Source organism: Amblyraja radiata, chromosome 30 (assembly GCF_010909765.2).
Source record: "Amblyraja radiata isolate CabotCenter1 chromosome 30, sAmbRad1.1.pri, whole genome shotgun sequence".
Classification (NCBI taxonomy): Eukaryota; Metazoa; Chordata; class Chondrichthyes; order Rajiformes; family Rajidae; genus Amblyraja; species Amblyraja radiata.
The window spans coordinates 1364152-1382233 of record NC_045985.1 but is presented as its reverse complement, the minus strand read 5'-3'; the positions used below and the strand labels follow the sequence as shown (position 1 = coordinate 1382233).

At 48.0% G+C, this 18082-nt stretch overlaps 1 long non-coding RNA gene across 1 annotated transcript; it reads left to right on the top strand.

Moving 5' to 3' along the window:
- The first annotated feature begins 254 nt into the window (after nt 1-254).
- Nucleotides 255-11544, top strand: LOC116990085. Its single transcript, XR_004416405.1, has 3 exons — nt 255-461; nt 2244-2270; nt 11521-11544. It is a non-coding gene; the product is annotated as an uncharacterized LOC116990085 (long non-coding RNA).
- Nucleotides 11545-18082: the final 6538 nt, after the last annotated feature.

Genomic DNA, 18082 nt, shown 5'->3' with positions numbered 1-18082 from the left:
CATATTGAATGGCGGTGCAGGCTCGAAGGGCTGAATGGCCTACTCCTGCACCTAATTTCTCTTTTGTATATTTCGTACAACAACTGTTGGTCGTGGTGGGTGAATGATTGAAACTGTCCCGGATCCACAGTGATTTATTCACCTGATCCGTTCCTCGTCATTCCCCTCTCCTGCCCTTCACATCTTACACAACATTGTTTTCCCGCTACACTTGTCCCACACCTGTCACCATCTGACATGTCCAGGCCTGATGAGACCCTGTCAATGTGAACCAGGAATTCTGTTCCTCACTGTAGCTGCCTGACCCGCGCGGAACTTCCCTCATTGTTCTGCACTTATTTCCAGCCTTGTTTGGATTGACCTGTGACTCTGATAGTCATTGTCTCTGATGCTCATTGTTCAAATGTAACACTGGTTTCTCCTTCCAGAGCTGGAACGGCGCAAATCCATCGTAGAAAATGGTAAGAATTTAGTATAGAAATATTCACAAATGAGAATGAATGGCCACACAATGGCGCTGCTGGGAGAATTGATATCTCACAGTGCCAGAGACGAGGGTTCGATCCTGACCTCGGGTGCTGTCTGTGTGGAGTTTGCATGTTCTCCCTGAGACGGGTTTCCTCCGGGTGCTCCGGTTTCCTCCCACATCCTGAAGGCGTGCGTGTCTGTGCGTTAATTTCAGGAATGCCGCTGGTGTACAAGCCCCAATCAGCATCAATGTTGCCGAAGTACAAGTGGGTGAGAGCCTCATGTATCTCGGTGTTAATATTCACAGTGATCTGTTGTGGACCAAGATCAGAGAATCAACACCCAATTGGTCACCCAATGTCTCCACTTGCTTAGGAGACTGAGGAGATTCAGCCTGTCTAGCCGAGATCGTTAATTACTGAAAAGATATAGATGTAGCCCAGTCCCACCACACCAACTCCCCACCATTGTAGATGTAGCCCAGTCCCACACACACCACACTCCCCACCATTGTAGATGTAGCCCAGTCCACACACACCACCTCCACCACCATTGTAGATGTAGCCCAGTCCCACAACACCCACACTCCCCACCATTGTAGATGTAGCCCAGTCCGACACACACCACACTCCCCACCATTGTAGATGTAGCCCAGTTCCCACACACACACCACACTTCCCACCATTGTAGATGTAGCCCAGTCCCACACACACCACACTCCACCACATTGTAGATGTAGCCCAGTTCCACAACACACACCTCCCCACCATGTAGATGTAACCCAGTCCCACACACACACCACACTCCCCACCATTGTAGATGTAGCCCAGTCCCACACACACACCACACTCCCCACCATTGTAGATGTAGCCCAGTCCCACACACACACACACACCACACTCCCCACCATTGTAGATGTAGCCCAGTCCATCACACACACCACACTCCCACCATTGTAGATGTAGCCCAGTCCCACACACACCACACTCCCCACCATTGTAGATGTAGCCCAGTCCATCACACAGACCACACTCCCCACCATTGTAGATGTAGCCCAGTCCCACACACACTACACTCCCCACTTCTTCATGGCGGCCCAGTGATGTCTCGGCTCTGACAATTCGAGGGATCTAATCGGTAACAACACCAAGAGCAGCCCCGGGCCGCCACGTTCCCCGACTGCTGAAGCTCGCTAACGTGGGGGACACGCCCCTAGTGAGGCAGATTGATCGCTGCCTCCCCCTGGTGCTTTTTATTGCAGTTTTAGTGTGGAGCAAGTGGAGCACAAATGTAATATATTTATACGTGAAATAAGTTACCTGGACTATGGAAGGTGAGGACATGTAATGAAGGGGTTTTACACACATTACATTGGTGACAGACATAGAGACAGTAACAGGCACATGCTTATTGCCCACGCCCCATACAGTTTCTAAGTGGTGGCGCAATGAGAGCGGAGGCTCAGCTCGTCGTGATGTTGACTATAAAAAATGATTCGATTCATATAGAAATGACATTTTTAACACAGATCAGTGGAAAAATATTTATATTTTATTTTGTTATTATTTTCTTTACTTTTCTTAACAGCTATTTTCATTGGGAGTGTGGACAGGATACGGGTCTGCCTCCCTTGACCACATGTCCCTGCTATGGACTGTATGTAGTGATACTGCACGGGGGTCCATCAGGAGCTTCTTGCTCTTATAAAATTAATTGGAGGTTAGATTCCAGACAGTTCTCTTCATATCAGTCTTGTTTGTTGTTTCTGTTTTCAGAGTGGAAAAGGATACGAGGCCACCAAGGTAAGATCTTGGTTTGTGTGTGTGCGTATATAGATACATAGATACATAGAAAATAGGTGCAGGAGTAGGCCATTCGGCCCTTCGAGCCTGCACCGCCATTCAATATGATCATGGCTGATCACATCCAACTCAGTATCCCGTACCTGCCTTCTCTCCATACCCCCTGATCCCTTTAGCCACAAGGGCCACATCTAACTCCCTCTTAAATATAGCCAATGAACTGGCCTCAACTACCCTCTGTGGCAGAGAGTTCCAGAGATTCACCACTCTCTGTGTGAAAAATGTTTTTCTCATCTCGGTCTAAAGGATTTCCCCCTTATCCTTAAGCTGTGACCCCTTGTCCTGGACTTCCCCAACATCGGGAACAATCTTCCTGCATCTAGTCTGTCCAACCCCATAAGAATTTTGTAAGTTTCTATAAGATCCCCTCTCAATCTCCTAAATTCTAGCGAGTACAAGCCGAGTCTATCCAGTCTTTCTTCATATGAAAGTCCTGACATCCCAGGAATCAGTCTGGTGAACCTTCTCCTGCACTCCCTCTATGGCAATAATGTCCTTCCTCAGATTTGGAGACCAAAACTGTACGCAATACTCCAGGTGTGGTCTCACCAAGACCCTGTACAACTGCAGTAGAACCTCCCTGCTCCTATACTCAAATCCTTTTGCTATGAAAGCTAACATACCATTCGCTTTCTTCACTGCCTGCTGCACCTGCATGCCTACTTTCAATGACTGGGTACCATGACACCCAGGTCTCGCTGCATCTCCCCGTTTCCTAATCGGCCACCATTTAGATAATAGTCTGCTTTCCTGTTTTTGCCACCAAAGTGGATAACCTCACATTTATCCACATTATACTGCATCTGCCAAACATTTGCCCCTCACCCAGCCTATCCAAGTCACCTTGCAGTCTCCTAGCATCCTCCTCACAGCTAACACTGCCCCCCAGCTTAGTGCCATCTGCAAACTTGGAGATGTTGCCTTCAATTCCCTCATCCAGATCATTAATATAAATTGTAAATAGCTGGGGTCCCAGCACTGAGCCTTGCGGTACCCCACTAGTCACTGCCTGCCATTGTGAAAAGGACCCGTTTACTCCTACTCTTTGCTTCCTGTTTGCCAGCCAGTTCTCTATCCACATCAATACTGAACCCCCAATACCACGTGCTTTAAGTTTGTATACTAATCTCTTTTGTGGGACCTTGTCGAAAGCCTTCTGAAAGTCCAGATATAACACATCCACTGGTTCTCCCCTGTCCACTCTACTAGTTACATCCTCGAAAAATTCTATAAGATTCGTCAGACATGATTTACCTTTCGTAAATCCATGCTGACTTTGTCCAATGATTTCACCACTTTCCAAATGTGCTGCTATCCCATCTTTAATTATTGACTCCAGCAGTTTCCCCACTACCGATGTTAGACTAACTGGTCTGTAATTCCCCGTTTTCTCTCTCCCTTCCTTTTTAAAAAGAGGGGTTACATTAGCTACTCTCCAAACCTCAGGAACTACTCCAGAATCTAAAGAGTTTTGAAAAATTATCACTAATGCATCCACTATTTCTGGAGCTATGCCTTAAGTACTCTGGGATGCAGCCTATCTGGCCTTGGGAATTTATTGGCCTTCAATCCATTCAATTTACCCAACACTTCTTCCCGTATGTGCTGTGTTTGTGTGCGTGTTCGCATGTGAGTGTGGTGTGATTGTGTGTGTAGTGTGTATATGTGCGTGTATGTGTGCGTCTGTGTGTGTAGTGAGCGTGTTTGAATGAGTGCGGTGGTGGAATGTGAGTGTGTGCGTGAGTGTGTGTGGTGTGTATATGGAGTGTGTGTGCGTGTGAGTGTGTGTATATGTGAGTGTGTGTGCGTGCGTCTGTGAGTGTGCGTGTGTGTGAGGTGTGCGTGCGTGAGTGTATGTGTGGTGTGTATGCGTATGTGTGTGTGTGGGCTTGTGTTGTGTGTGTGTGTGTGTGTGTGAGAGCTTGTGTTGTGTATATATATGTGTGTGGGTGTGTTGTGTATATATGTGGGTGTGTGAATGTGTTTGGTGTGTATATGTGTGAATGTGCGTGTGTGTGTGAGTGTGTGAATGGGTGTGCGTGAGCTTGTGTTGTGTATATATGTGGGTGTGTGGGTGGTGTGTGTATGTGTGTATGTGTGTGCGTGAGTGTGTGTTTTTATGTGGGTGTGCGTGAGTGAGTGGGTGTGTGTGAGTGTGTATGTGCGGGTGTGCGTGAATGTGTATGTGTGTGGTGTGCGCGAGCGTGTTTGAGCGAGTCTGTGTGAATGTGTGTGCGTGAGTGTGTGTGTTGTGTATATACAGTGGCTTGCAAAAGTATTCATACCCCTTGAACTTTTCCACATTTTGTCACGTTACAACCACAAACGTAAATGTATTTTATTGGGATTTTATGTGATAGACCAACACAAAGTGGCGCATAATTGTGAAGTGGAAGGAAAATGATACATGGTTTTCACATTTTTTTACAAATAAAAATCTGAAAAGTGTGGCATGCAAAAGTATTCAGCCCCCTTTACTATGATACCCCTAAATAAAATCCAGTGCAACTAATTGCCTTCAGAAGTCACCTAATTAGTAAATAGAGTCCACTTGTGTGTAATCTAATCTCAGTATAAATACAGCTGTTAGGTGAAGGCCTCAGAGGTTTGTTAGAGAACATTAGTGAACAAACAGCATCATGAAGCCCAAGGAACACACCAGAGAGGTCAGGGATAAAGTTGTGGAGAAGTTTAAAGCAGGGTTAGGTTATAAAAAAATATCCCAAGCTTTGAACATCTCACGGAGCACTGTTCAATCCATCGTCCGAAAATGGAAAGAGTATGGCACAACTGCAAACCTACCAAGACATGGCCGTCCACCTAAACTGACAGGCCGGCAGGGCTGCCAACTCTCACGCTTTCGGCGTGAGAATCACGCCCTGGTGCAATATCTCACGCCCTCACGCTCACGTCTGAGTTCTCACGCTGAGTTCACTCCCTGCGCAACGTGTCCCTTAGCGCCACGTGCCAGGGATCTGTGCTGTCCGGGGAAGCGCGTCAGTTGGCGGCTGTGAGTGACGTTGCGCCTCTTCTCTTGGTTGGATGTGCAGCCGCCGACTGTAGATCCAACCAAGCAGCCGGAGATGGAACTAACCAGGTGAATCAGGGGGGGGCGGGTGTTTCGGAATGGCCATAAATTAAGGATAAATATGAGGAGTCCTCAGTAGTGTGTTTAGATCTTTTGCAAACTGTTCCCAATATGCAATATACAGGTTTTGGACCCGTAACCCGAAAAACCGCATTTTTCTTTTTCAATTCGTTTTTGCGGGGTCGGGGCAGGCGAGCCGACCTGAGAACTGCGGACAGTGCGAGTGTCCCGGGCCATCGGAGGCGTCTGAAACGCCGCTGCCGTGAGAGTCTCTGTGCCGAAGGGACAGACTCTCAAAGGGAGGTGGAGAGAGAAAGAGGGGGAGAAGGCGACAGGGAGACAGGGGGGAGAGAGAGGGGGGTGAGAGGAGAGAGACAGGGGACAGTGAATGGAGAGAGAGAAGAGGGAGAGGGGAAAGAGGTAGGGGAGAAAGGGGGGGGAAAGGGGGGAGAGTGAGGTGGGAGGGGGAGGAGAGTGAGTGGGAGGGGTGAGAGAGGAGGGTTAGAGGAAGAGAGAGGGGGTGGAGAGGGTTGGCGAGAATGGGAGAGAGAGGGGTGGTAAAAGATAGAGGGGGAAGAGGGAGAGAGGGGGAAGGAGAGAAACGGGAAAGAGAGAGAGATGGGGGGAGCCAAGAGAAAGAGGAGATAGAGAGAGAGGGAAGAGAGAGCCAGGGGGAGAGTGAGGTGGGAGGGTGATATGGGGGAGAGAGAGGAGGAGGGAGGAGGAAAGAGAGATGAGAGAGAGAGAGGGGAGAGTGTGTGGAGGGGGAGAGAGGAGAGAGAGAGAGAGGGGAGAGAGAGAGGGGAGAGTGTGTGGAGAGGGAGAGGGGAGATAGGGAGGGAGAGAGGGAGGAGGGGGGCAGAGAGGGGGACGTGAGGGGGAGAGAGAGAGAGGGGGGAGAGAAGGGGGAGAGAGAGAGGGGAAAGGGGGGAGAGGAGAGAGGGGGAGAGGGGGGAGAGAGAGAGGGGGAGAGAGAGAGGGGGGGGGGAGAGGGGTGAGAGGAGAAACAGAGAGGGAGAGAGGAGAGAGAGAGAGGGGAAAGAGAGATGGAGGGGAGAGATAGGGGGGTTGAGAGGAGAGAGAGTGCATCCTGGAGGACAACCAGTGGCTGCAGGAAGTAAGTACCAAGCACTGGGTAGAAACGGTGGAAGATAGTTGACTTCAAATGGGGGTGGTTGGTGAAAGCATCCTGCTTGCCTGCTAGATTTTCACTTACTGTAACTGCAGGAAAAATGTTTCCGATGTTGGGGGCGTTCAGAACCATGGGTCACAGTTTAAGAATAAAGGGGGGGGCCAGTTAGGACTGAGATGAGAACAAACTTTCTTCACGCAGAGATGTGAATCTGTGGAATTCTCTGCCACAGAAGGCAGTGCAGGCCAATTCACTGGATGTTTTCAAGAGAGAGTTACATTTAATTCTTGGGGCTAACAACATCAAGGGATATGGGGAAAAACAGGAAAGGGGTACTGATTTTAGATGAATAGCCATGATCATATTGAATGGCAGTGCTGGCTCGAAGGGCCGATGGCCTATTCCTGCACCTATTTTCTATGTTTCTATGCTTGAGTATATGGCAATAAAACTCAATCACTTGATTTTGAATCATTCATGCATGGTGGAGGTATAATGTAGTCATAGAGTGATACAGTGTGAAAACAGGCCCTTCGGCCCAACATGCCCACACCCGCAAACATGTCCCAGCTACACGATCTGCTTTTGGTCCATACCTCCAAACCTGTCCTATCCATGGATCAGTCTAACTTTTTCTTAAATGTTGGGATGGTCCCTGCCTCAACTACCTCCTCTGGCAGCTTGTTCCATACACCCATCACCCTTTGTGTGGATAAAGTTACCCCTTAAAAAGTTACCTCATAAAAATACTTCATACAAAAAACATTGAAATCATACTTCTACAGTGCACTAAAACATGATTTTAATACATCAAATTTCAAAAAGTTCCTACCCTTGGAGGGGGGACATCTTTCTTCCACACCCTCTCCCCACTCGGTTGCTCCACTCCCTCACAGGGTATCCCCAAGACCAGTGGTCAATGATCGCACAGCCTCCCTCTTTCAAAAACGCTCCAATCCAATTTAAAGCATATATATTGTATTCAAGTGTAAGTTAAAAGACTGGCTGCAGTATGCACCATATTACACAATTCCAATGGGAGGGGGAAGAAGAAAGCCCTTGTTGAAAAAAACCATAAGAAGTTCCGTTTGCAGTTTGCCACAAGCCATGTGGGGGACACAGCAAACATGTGGAGGAAGGTGCTCTGGTCAGATGAGACCAAAATTGAAGTGTTTGGCCTAAATGCAAATCGCTATGTGTGGCGGAAAACTAACACCGCACATCACCCTGAACACACCATCCCCACTGTGAAACATGGTGGTGGCAGCATCATGCTGTGGGGATGCTTTTCTTCAGCAGGGACAGGGAAGCTGGTCAGAGTTGATGGGAAGATGGATGGAGCCAAATACAGGGCAATCTTGGAAGAAAACCTGTTAGAGTCTACAAAAGACTTGAGACTGGGGCGGAGGTTCACCTTCCAGCAGGACAATGACCCTAAACATACAGCCAGAGCTACAATGGAATGGTTTAGATCAAAGCATATTCATGCGTTAGAATGGCCCAGTCAAAGTCCAGACCTAAATCCAATTGAGAATCTCTGGCAAGACTTGAAAATTGCTGTTCACAGACGCTCTCCATCCAATCTGACTGAGCTTGAGCTATTTTGCAAAGAAGAATGGGCAAAAATTTCAGTCGCTAGATGTGCAAAGCTGGTAGAGACATACCCCAAAAGACTTGCAGCTGTAATTGCAGAGAAAAGGTGGTTCTACAAAGTATTGACTCAGGGGGGGCTGAATACTTTTGCACGCCACACTTTTCAGTTTATCATTTATCATTTTCCTTCCACTTCACAATTATGCACCACTTTGTGTTGGTCTATCAAATAAAATCCCAATAAAATACATTTACGTTTGTGGTTTTAACGTGACAAAATGTGGAAAAGTTCAAGGGGTATGATAACTTTTGCAAGCCACTGTATGAGGGTGTGCGTGAGTGTGTGAATGTGTGTGTGTGAGCGTGTGTGGGTGAGTGTGTGTGTGGGGTGATGATATTGAGATTTCCCGTCCGAAAGCCGAAACTTAAGTCAAAACTTTGACTTATAAGTATTTACAAGTACTCTCATGATAAGGGTTATACTGTACCAACCTATATCTCAAAGACTACTTCACTAATCTAGTCACAGCTGAAGGGGGGTCAAATGATACTTGATAGACAGGCAAATGATACTTAAAGGGTTGACTGTGGAGATGGAATGGCAAAGATTTAAGGATCGCATGGATGAACTACAAAAATTGTTCACCCCTGTCTGGCGAAAAAATAAAATGGGGCAGGTGACTCTTCCGTAGCTAACGAGGGAAATGAAGGATAGTGTTAAATCCAAGGAAGAGGCATATAAATTGGCCAGAGGAAGCAGCAAACCAGAGGACTGGGGGACATTTAGAATTCTACAGAGGACAAAGGGGTTAATTAAGATGGGGAAATAGAACATGAAAGAAAGCTTGCGGGAAATATAAAAACTGTCTGTAAAAGCTTCTTCAGGTACGTGAAGAGGAAAAGATTAGTGAACACAAATGTAGGTCCCTTACAGTCAGAAACTGGTGAATTTATAATGGGAAACAAGGAAATGGCAGAACGGTTAAACAAGTACTTTGGTTTGTCGTCACTAAGGATGACACAAACAATCTCCCAGAAATACATGCGGACCAAGGATCTAATGGGAGGGAGGAACTGAAGGGAATCCACATTATTCAGGAAATGGTGTTAGGTAAACTGTTGGGACTGAAGATAGATAAATCCCCAGGACCTGATGGTCTGCATCCCAAAGTACTCAAGGAGGTGGCCTTAGAATTCATGGATGCATTGGTGATCATTTTCCACACCAACCAGCGATCCCCACATACTAACACTATCCTACACCCACTAGGGACAATTTACACATACACCAATTCAATTAAACTACATTCCTGCACGTATTTGAAGTGTGGAAGGAAGGAGAAACCCACGCGGTCACGGGGAGAACGTACAAACTCCACACAGACAGCACCCGTAGTCGGGATTGGACCAGGGTCTCCGGCGGCTCAAGCGATGTAAGGCAGCACCACCGTGGCCGCCCTGGCGTTTAGGAGGTCCTACTGCTGTTGTCCTGGTGGGACCACATCTGGAGTATTCTGTGCAGTTTTGGTCTCCTAATTTGAGGAACGACATCCTTGCTATTGAGGGAGTGCAGCGTAGGTTCACCATGTTAATTCCCGGGATGGTGGGACTGTCATATGATGAAAGAATGGGTCGACTAGGGTTGTATTTACTGGAATTTAGAAGGATGAGAGGGCATCTTGTAGAAACATTTAAAATGTCTTAAAGGATTGGACAGGGTAGATGCAGGAAAACATGTTCCCGATGTTGGGGGAGTCCAGAACCAGGAGTCACAGTTTAAGAATAACGGGTTGGCCATTTAAGACTGAGATGAGGAAAAACGTTTTCACCCAGAGAGTTGTGAATCTGTGAAATACTCTGCCCCAGAAGGCAGTGGAGGCCAATTCACTGGATGCTTTCGGGAGAGAGTTAGATTTAGCTCTTAGGGCTAACGGAATCAATGGATATGGGGGAGAAGGCAGGAACGGGGTACTGATTTTGGATGATCAGCCATGATCACATTGAATGGTGGTGCTGGCTCGAAGGGCCGAATGGCCTACTCCTGCACCTACTGTCTACGTTTCTATGTAACAATCTGAGTTTAGCAAAAAGCATTTGTGCCCGAGAAGTGAACAAGCCTGTGTGTGTGATTCTGTGATTCTGTGATTCTGTGTGTGTGTGTGTGTGTGTGTGTGTGTGTGTGTGTGTGTGTGTGTGTGTGTGTGTGTGTGTGTGTGTGTGTGTGTGTGTGTGTGTGTGTGTGTGTGTGATTCTGTGTGTGTGTGATTCTGTGTGTGTGTGCGTGTGTGATTTTGTGTGTGTGTGTGTGTATGTGATTCTGTGTGTGTGTGTGTGAGATTCTGTGTGTGTGTGTGATTCTGTGTGTGTGTGTGTGATTCTGTGTGTGTGTGATTCTGTGTGCGTGTGATTCTGTGTGTGTGTGTGCGTGTATGTGATTCTGTGTGTATGTGTGTGTGATTCTGTGTGTGTGTGTGATTCTGTGTGTGTGATTCTGTGTGTGTGTGTATGTGATTCTGTGTGTGTGTGTGTGTGTGTGTGATTCTGTGTGCGTGTGTGTGATTCTGTGTGTGTGTGTATGTGTGTGTGATTCTGTGTGTGTGTGTGCGTGTATGTGATTCTGTGTGTGTGTGATTCTGTGTGTGTGTGATTCTGTGTGTGTGTGTGTGTGTGTGTGTGTGTGATTCTGTGTGCGTGTGTGAATGTGTGTGTGTGTGATTCTGTGTGTGTGTGTGTGTGCGTGTATGTGATTCTGTGTGTGTGTGATTCTGTGTGTGTGTGATTCTGTGTGTGTGATTCTGTGTGTGTGTGTGTGTGTGTGTGTGTGTGTGTGTGTGTGTGTGTGTGTGATTCTGTGTGTGTGTGATTCTGTGTGTGTGTGTGATTCTGTGTGTGTGTGTGTGTGTGTGATTCTGTGTGTGTGTGTGTGATTCTGTGTGTGTGTGTGCCTGTGCGTGTGTGTGTGTGTGTGTGTGTGTGTGTATACGTGTATGAGTAAAGTATTTTGCTGTACCCCTTCCCCTGTCTCTTTCTACGGAGGGAGCAGAGGGAAGCATGAGAATGAAGAAGTGTCCAGACCCTAGACGTGTTCTGTCATTTCCTTACACATGTGTTGCCTGACCCACGGACTTCCTCCAGCTGTTTGTTTTTATTTCTCACCGTTCACCCGCTTCCCGTCCACTTCCACCCCAATTAAGAAACTCCGTGAAACATGTTTTAGTCCATGGGATGTTGGTGGGTGGGAAAACTCCGGGATATCGTCCAGTTGTCCGCCCGCCTGTGCCTGAGGCCGAGCGGCCTCTCCCCCGGTCCCGGGGCCGCGCTGCCCGAGTCTCCCCCCGACCCCCGGGGACTCTCTGATTCTCTGCTTCTCCCCCCAGTCTCCGTCACCCTGGATGTGGAAACAGCGCATCCGTGGCTCGAGGTGTCTGAGGATCGGAAGAGGGTGAGATGGACCGAGACCGTGAGGCGTCTCCCTGACACCGGGAAGAGGTTTACAGGCTGGGCGTGTGTGCTGGGATCGGAGGGATTCACATCGGGGAGACATTACTGGGAGGTGGAGGTGGCGGGGAGTCGGTGGTGGAGTCTGGGAGTCGCCGCAGAGTCTGTGGAGAGGAAGGGAGATGACGACCTGACCCCGGAGACTGGAGTCTGGTGCATCTGGCGGCAGGGTGACGAGTTTGTTGCATTCACCTCCCCTACATCCCCTCTCCCCGCCCGTCCCATCCCCAGGAGGGTGGGAGTTTATCTCAGTTACGAGTCCGGGACAGTTTCATTTTACGACGCGGACTCCAAGTCCCATCTCCACACATTCACTGGGAATAAATTCACGGATAAACTTTACCCTTTCTTTCGGCCTTGGGATAAAGACCAGTGGATGAGAATCTGCTCCGGTTCCGCTCCGGGTGTGTAAAAGGGTCGGGTCCCGGGACCGGCGTCAGGAGCGGGGCTCAGGGGCTGTGGGGCAGAAACCCGGTGGACAACATGTCGGCGCTGAACGAACGGCTCCCATTTAATTCCCAAATGCCGCGTCGTGAAACAAACCCCAGTGAGCGCGGAAATAAAACCAGGGGGGATGTAAATGTGGCCTTTCCGAGGCAGCATGAAGTGTAGATGTGTACAAAATCACGAGAGGAATAGATCGGGTAGATGCACAGAGTCTCTTGCCCAGAGTAGGGGAATCGAGGACCAGAGGACATAGGTTCAAGGTGAAGGGGATAAGATATTTGAGGGGTAACTTTTTCACACAGGTGGGTGTATGGAACAAGCTGCCAGAGGAGGTAGTTGAGGCTGGAACTATCCAATCGTTTATGCAACATTTAGACAGGTACATGGATAGGACAGATTTGGAGGGATATGGACCAAGCGCAGGCAAGTGGGACTAGTGTAGATGGGACATGTTGGCCGGTGTGGGCAAGTTGGGCCGAAGGGACTGCTTCCATACTGTATCACTCTATGACCAAGAGTCAATGGACGGGGAGGTTGGTTTGCGCGATGGTCTGGGCTGTGTGCACAGTTCTCAACTGTCACTCATTCCTCCTCTCCATAGATGCTGCCTGTCCCGCTGAGTTACTCCACCATTCTGTGTCCTTCTGCAGTGTAAACCTGCATCCGCAGTTCCTTCCTACAGATAAAATGGAGTACTAGTGTGATAGAGTGTGGAAACAGGCCCTTCGGCCCTACTTGCCCATACTAGCCAACAATGTCCCATCCACACTAGTCACAGAGTGATACAGTGTGGAAACAGGCCCTTCGGCCCTACTTGCCCATACTAGCCAACATGCCCCATCTACACTAGTCACAGAGTGATACAGTGTGGAAACATGCCCTTCGGCCCTACTTGCCCATACTAGCCAACAATGTCCCAGCTACTCTAGTTACAGAGTGATACAGTGTGGAAACAGGCCCTTCGGCCCTACTTGCCCACACCAGCCAACATGTCCCATCTACACTAGTCTCAACAAAGCTCTTGTGGCGGCCCCTAGTGGTGAGCCACGCACTGTACATAACCTTCGGCTCTGGATAGACAATAGACAACAGGTGCAGGACTAGGCCATTCGGCCCTTCATGTCCTGGTGACCAGAGGTGGTGGTCACGGGTGCCCCTGGGGTTATTTAAGGTGGTAATCACGCGCGCGCGCACGGGTTGGTGGGTTTTTATATATTTTAAATTTTTATTACACAAATACTTTTATTCAAAAACTAAAAATAAAGATACAGTATTAACACAATCAAAGGCTGCCTATGTTGACAGTTCATCAAATTAATATGACACCAACTTTATCAACAAACACTCGACCTCCCGCGGCGACCAGCATTCACGGACGGTCTCCAGAGTCCCCGTGGACACCTCGTGTGTGTTCCCTCTCCACACACTGATGGTAACAACAGCGAGGTGAAGCTGCATCCTCCACTCTGCAACTGTGCTCTCTGCCAGCTTCCATCCGTGGCTGTATCCTCAGCCACTGGTCCCCCTCCTAGACACACACACATACACATATATAGTCAAGTCAAGAGAGTTTATTGTCATGTCTCCCAGATAGGACAATGAAATTCTTGCTTGCTGCAGCACAACAGAATATAGTAAGCATAAATACAGAACAGTTCATTGTGTCTACATAGCATAGACCATATATATACACACACATAAATAAACAGATAAAGTGCAATAGGCTGTTATAGTTCAGAGTTTGTTTGAGTTGAGTTTAATAGCCTGGTGGCTGTGGGGAAGAAGCTGTTCATGAACCTGGATGTACCAGATTTCAGGCTCCTGTACATTCTACCTGATGGCAGTGGAGAGATGAGTGTGTGTCCAGGATGGTGTGGGTCCTTGATGATGCTGCCAGCCTTTTTGAGGCAGCGACTGCGATAGATCCCTTCGATGGTGGGGAGGTCAGAGCCGATGATGTACTGGGCAGTGGTCACAACTTTCTGCATTCTTTTCCGCTCCTGGACGCTGAAGTTGCCGAACCAAGCCACGATGCAACCGGTCAACATGCTCTCTACTGTGCACCTGTAGAAGTTCGAGAGAGTCCTCCTTGACAAACCGACTCTCCGTAATCTTCTCTGGAAATAGAGGCGCTGATGTGCTTTCTTTACAATTGCATCAATGTGCTGGGACCAGGAAAGATCTTCGGAAATATGCACGCCCAGGAATTTCTTGACTCTTTCCACCATATAAACGGGATTGTGGGTCCCTATCCTACCCCTTCCAAAGTCCACAATCAGTTCCTTGGTGTTGAGAGCCAGGTTATTGTGCTGGCACCATTTGGTCAACAGGTTGATCTCACTTCTATACTCTGACTCGTCCCCATCAGTGATTCGTCCCACAACAGTGGTGTCCTCGGTGAACTTGATGATGGAGTTCGCACTTTGACTGTCTACACAGTCATGAGTATAGAGTGAGTACAGCAGGGGGCTGAGCACGCAGCCTTGAGGTGCTCCCGTGTGTGTATACACACGAACACGCATATATATGCGCACACACACGTACACACATATATATATAAATACACATGCATACACACACACATTTATACACACACACATATATATTCACTCACACATATATATATACACACACACACACACATATATATATATATACACACACATATATACACACACACATATATACACACACACACATATATATATATATATACACACACACACGTGTATGCACACACATTTATAGAAACACAAGTAAATACATATATATATATACGTACACACAGTCGCACAAACACATATCCACACACACACATAACTATATACACACACAAATATATACGCATGCCTCGCTCTCATATTCCTTTCGCTTGCATTTGTCTTTCGCTTGGTTGAAGTGGAAAGGCTGATCGCCCTCAGAGCCACAGCTCCCTGTCCTGAATCCGCTGTTTCAATTTAAAGATTTAATGGGAATCTGAGAGACAACGTTTCCACACAGGTGGGTGTATGGAACAAGCTGCCGGAGGAGGTCCCTGAAGCAGGTACTATAACAACATGTAAAATATATTTGGACAGATACATGGATTGGAAATGTTTAGCGGGACATGGGGCAAACACAGTCAAACGGGACCAGTGGAGATGGGCAGGCAGGGGCAAGTTGGGCCGAAGGGCCTGTTTCCGTGCTGTGTGACTCTACGACTCTCTGGTTCAGTGTGAGGTTGTGGATTCTGAGATGAGGATCATGAATGTAAATAAACAACGTGGTGAAAGAAAGAGGGTGAGAGGAATTGGTTGATAGATTAGCAAAAGCTGACACTGACGGAGAGCGTGGACAAACGACAACTGTTGTACACTTCTGTTTGGGAATATTCTAGACAATAGGTGCAGGAGGAGGCCATTCAGCCCTTCGAGCCAGCACCACCATTCAATGTGATCATGGCTGATCATATAACCATATAACCATATAACCATATAACAATTACAGCACGGAAACAGGCCATCTCGACCCTTCTAGTCCATGCCGAACACGTATTCTCCCCTAGTCCCATATACCTGCGCTCAGACCATAACCCTCCATTCCTTTCCCGTCCATATAACTATCCAATTTATTTTTAAATGATAAAAACGAACCTGCCTCCACCACCTTCACTGGAAGCTCATTCCACACAGCCAACACTCTCTGAGTAAAGAAGTTCCCCCTCATGTTACCCCTAAAGTTCTGTCCCTTAATTCTCAAGTCATGTCCACTTGTTTGAAACTTCCCTACTCTCAGTGGGAAAAGCTTATCCACGTCAACTCTGTCTATCCCTCTCATCATTTTGTAGACCTCTATCAAGTCCCCCCTTAACCTTCTGCGCTCCAAAGAATGAAGCCCTAACTTGTTCAACCTCTCTCTGTAACTTAGTTGCTGAAACCCAGGCAACATTCTAGTAAATCTCCTCTGTACTCTCTCTATTTTGTTGACATCCTTCCTATAATTAGGCGACCAAAATAGTACCCCATACTCCAGAATTGGCCTCACCAATGCCTTGTACAATTTTAACATTACATCCCAACTTCTATACTCAATGCTCTGATTTATAAAGGCCAGCACACCAAAAGCTTTCTTTACCGCCCTATCTACATGAGATTCCACTTTCAGGGAACTGTGCACAGTTATTCCCAGATCCCTCTGTTCACCTGCATTCTTCAATTCCCTACCATTTACCATGTACGTCCTATTTTGATTTGTCCTGCCAAGATGTAGCACCTCACACTTATCAGCATTAAACTCCATCTGCCATCTTTCAGTCCACTCTTCCAACTGGCATAAATCTCTCTGTAGACTTTGAAAATCTACTTCATTATCCACAACCCCACCTATCTTAGTATCATCTGCATACTTACTAATCCAATTTACCACACCATCATCCAGATCATTGATGTACATGACAAACAACAGTGGACCCAACACAGATCCCTGTGGCACCCCACTAGTCACTGGCCTCCAACCTGACAAACAACCATCCACCATTACTCTCTGGCATCTCCCATTCAGCCATTGTTGAATCCATCTTGCTACTCCACCATTAATACCCAACCATTGAACCTTCTTAACCAACCTTCCATGAGGAACCTTGTCAAAGGCCTTACTGAAGTCCATATATACAACATCCACTGCTTTACCCTCATCAAGTTCCCGAGTAACCTCTTCAAAAAATTCAAGAAGATTAGTCAAACATGACCTTCCAGGCATAAATCCATGTTGACTGTTCCTAATCAGACCATGTTTATCCAGATGCTTATATATATTATCTCTAAGTATCCTTTCCATTAATTTGCCCACCACTGACGTCAAACTAACAGGTCTATAATTGCTAGGTTTACTCTTAGACCCCTTTTTAAACAATGGAACAACATGCGCAGTACAACCAATCCTCCGGCACTATTCCCGTTTCTAATGACATTTGAAATATTTCTGTCATAGCCCCTGCTATTTCTACACTAACTTCCATCAATGTCCTAGGGAATATCCTGTCCGGACCTGGAGACTTATCCACTTTTATATTTCTCAAAAGTGTCAGTAATTCCTCTTCTTTGAATCTCATAGAATCTCATAGAATCATCCCCAATCAGTACCCCGTTCCTGCCTTCTCCCCATATCCCCTGACTCCGCTATATTTAAGAGCCCTATCTAACTCTCTCTTGAAGGTATCCAGAGAACCTGCCTCCACCTGAGGCAGAGAATTCCACAGACTCACCACTCTCTGTGAGAAAAAGTGTTTTCTCGTCTCCGTTCTAAATGGGTTACTCCTTATTCTTAAACTGTGGCTCCTGGTTCTGGACACCCCCAACACCGGGAACATCCCCCCCCCCCCCCCCCCCCCCCCAATACCGTGACAGCACTCGGATAATCCTCAGTCGCGGGTTTATTTTAAATATAAGACTTTATTAAACGTTAAGTTAAAAGTGAAAAGTCACAAACTGGAGCGGAGCCATTGTTGCTGACACTCCCTGAGGAGGGGGTGGAAGGGAGAGGGAGGGCTGTGTAGCGGAGGCTGGGACAGAGGGGGTGTGTATCGGGGAGGGTGGGGGGTGGGAGGAGGGGAGAGGGGGTGGGGATGGGTGAGGGAGGGGTGGGGGGGGATGGTGTGTGGGGGCTAGGGGGTGGGGGGGGGAGGGGGGGTGGGGTGAGTGGAGGATGGGATGGGGCACTCCGCAGCCAAGCCTGGGTTCCCAGCGAGCGAGAGGGGGTGAGGGTGGGTCGGGGATGGGTGGAGGATAAAGGGGGACTGTGGGGGAGGGGATAGGCGGGGGTGGGGGGTTGGGCAGGGGAGGGGATAGTAGGGGAAGAGTGGGTGTGGATGGGTGGGGGAGGGAGGGGGTAGGGGAGGAGTTTGGGGATGGGAGGGGGGTGGGGTTAGAGGAATAGGGGGGTAGGGTCGTGGGGGAAGGGGGTGGGACGCGCCACAGACAGGCCCCAGGCCCCAGCGGGTTTGTGCTCCCGCCAGTG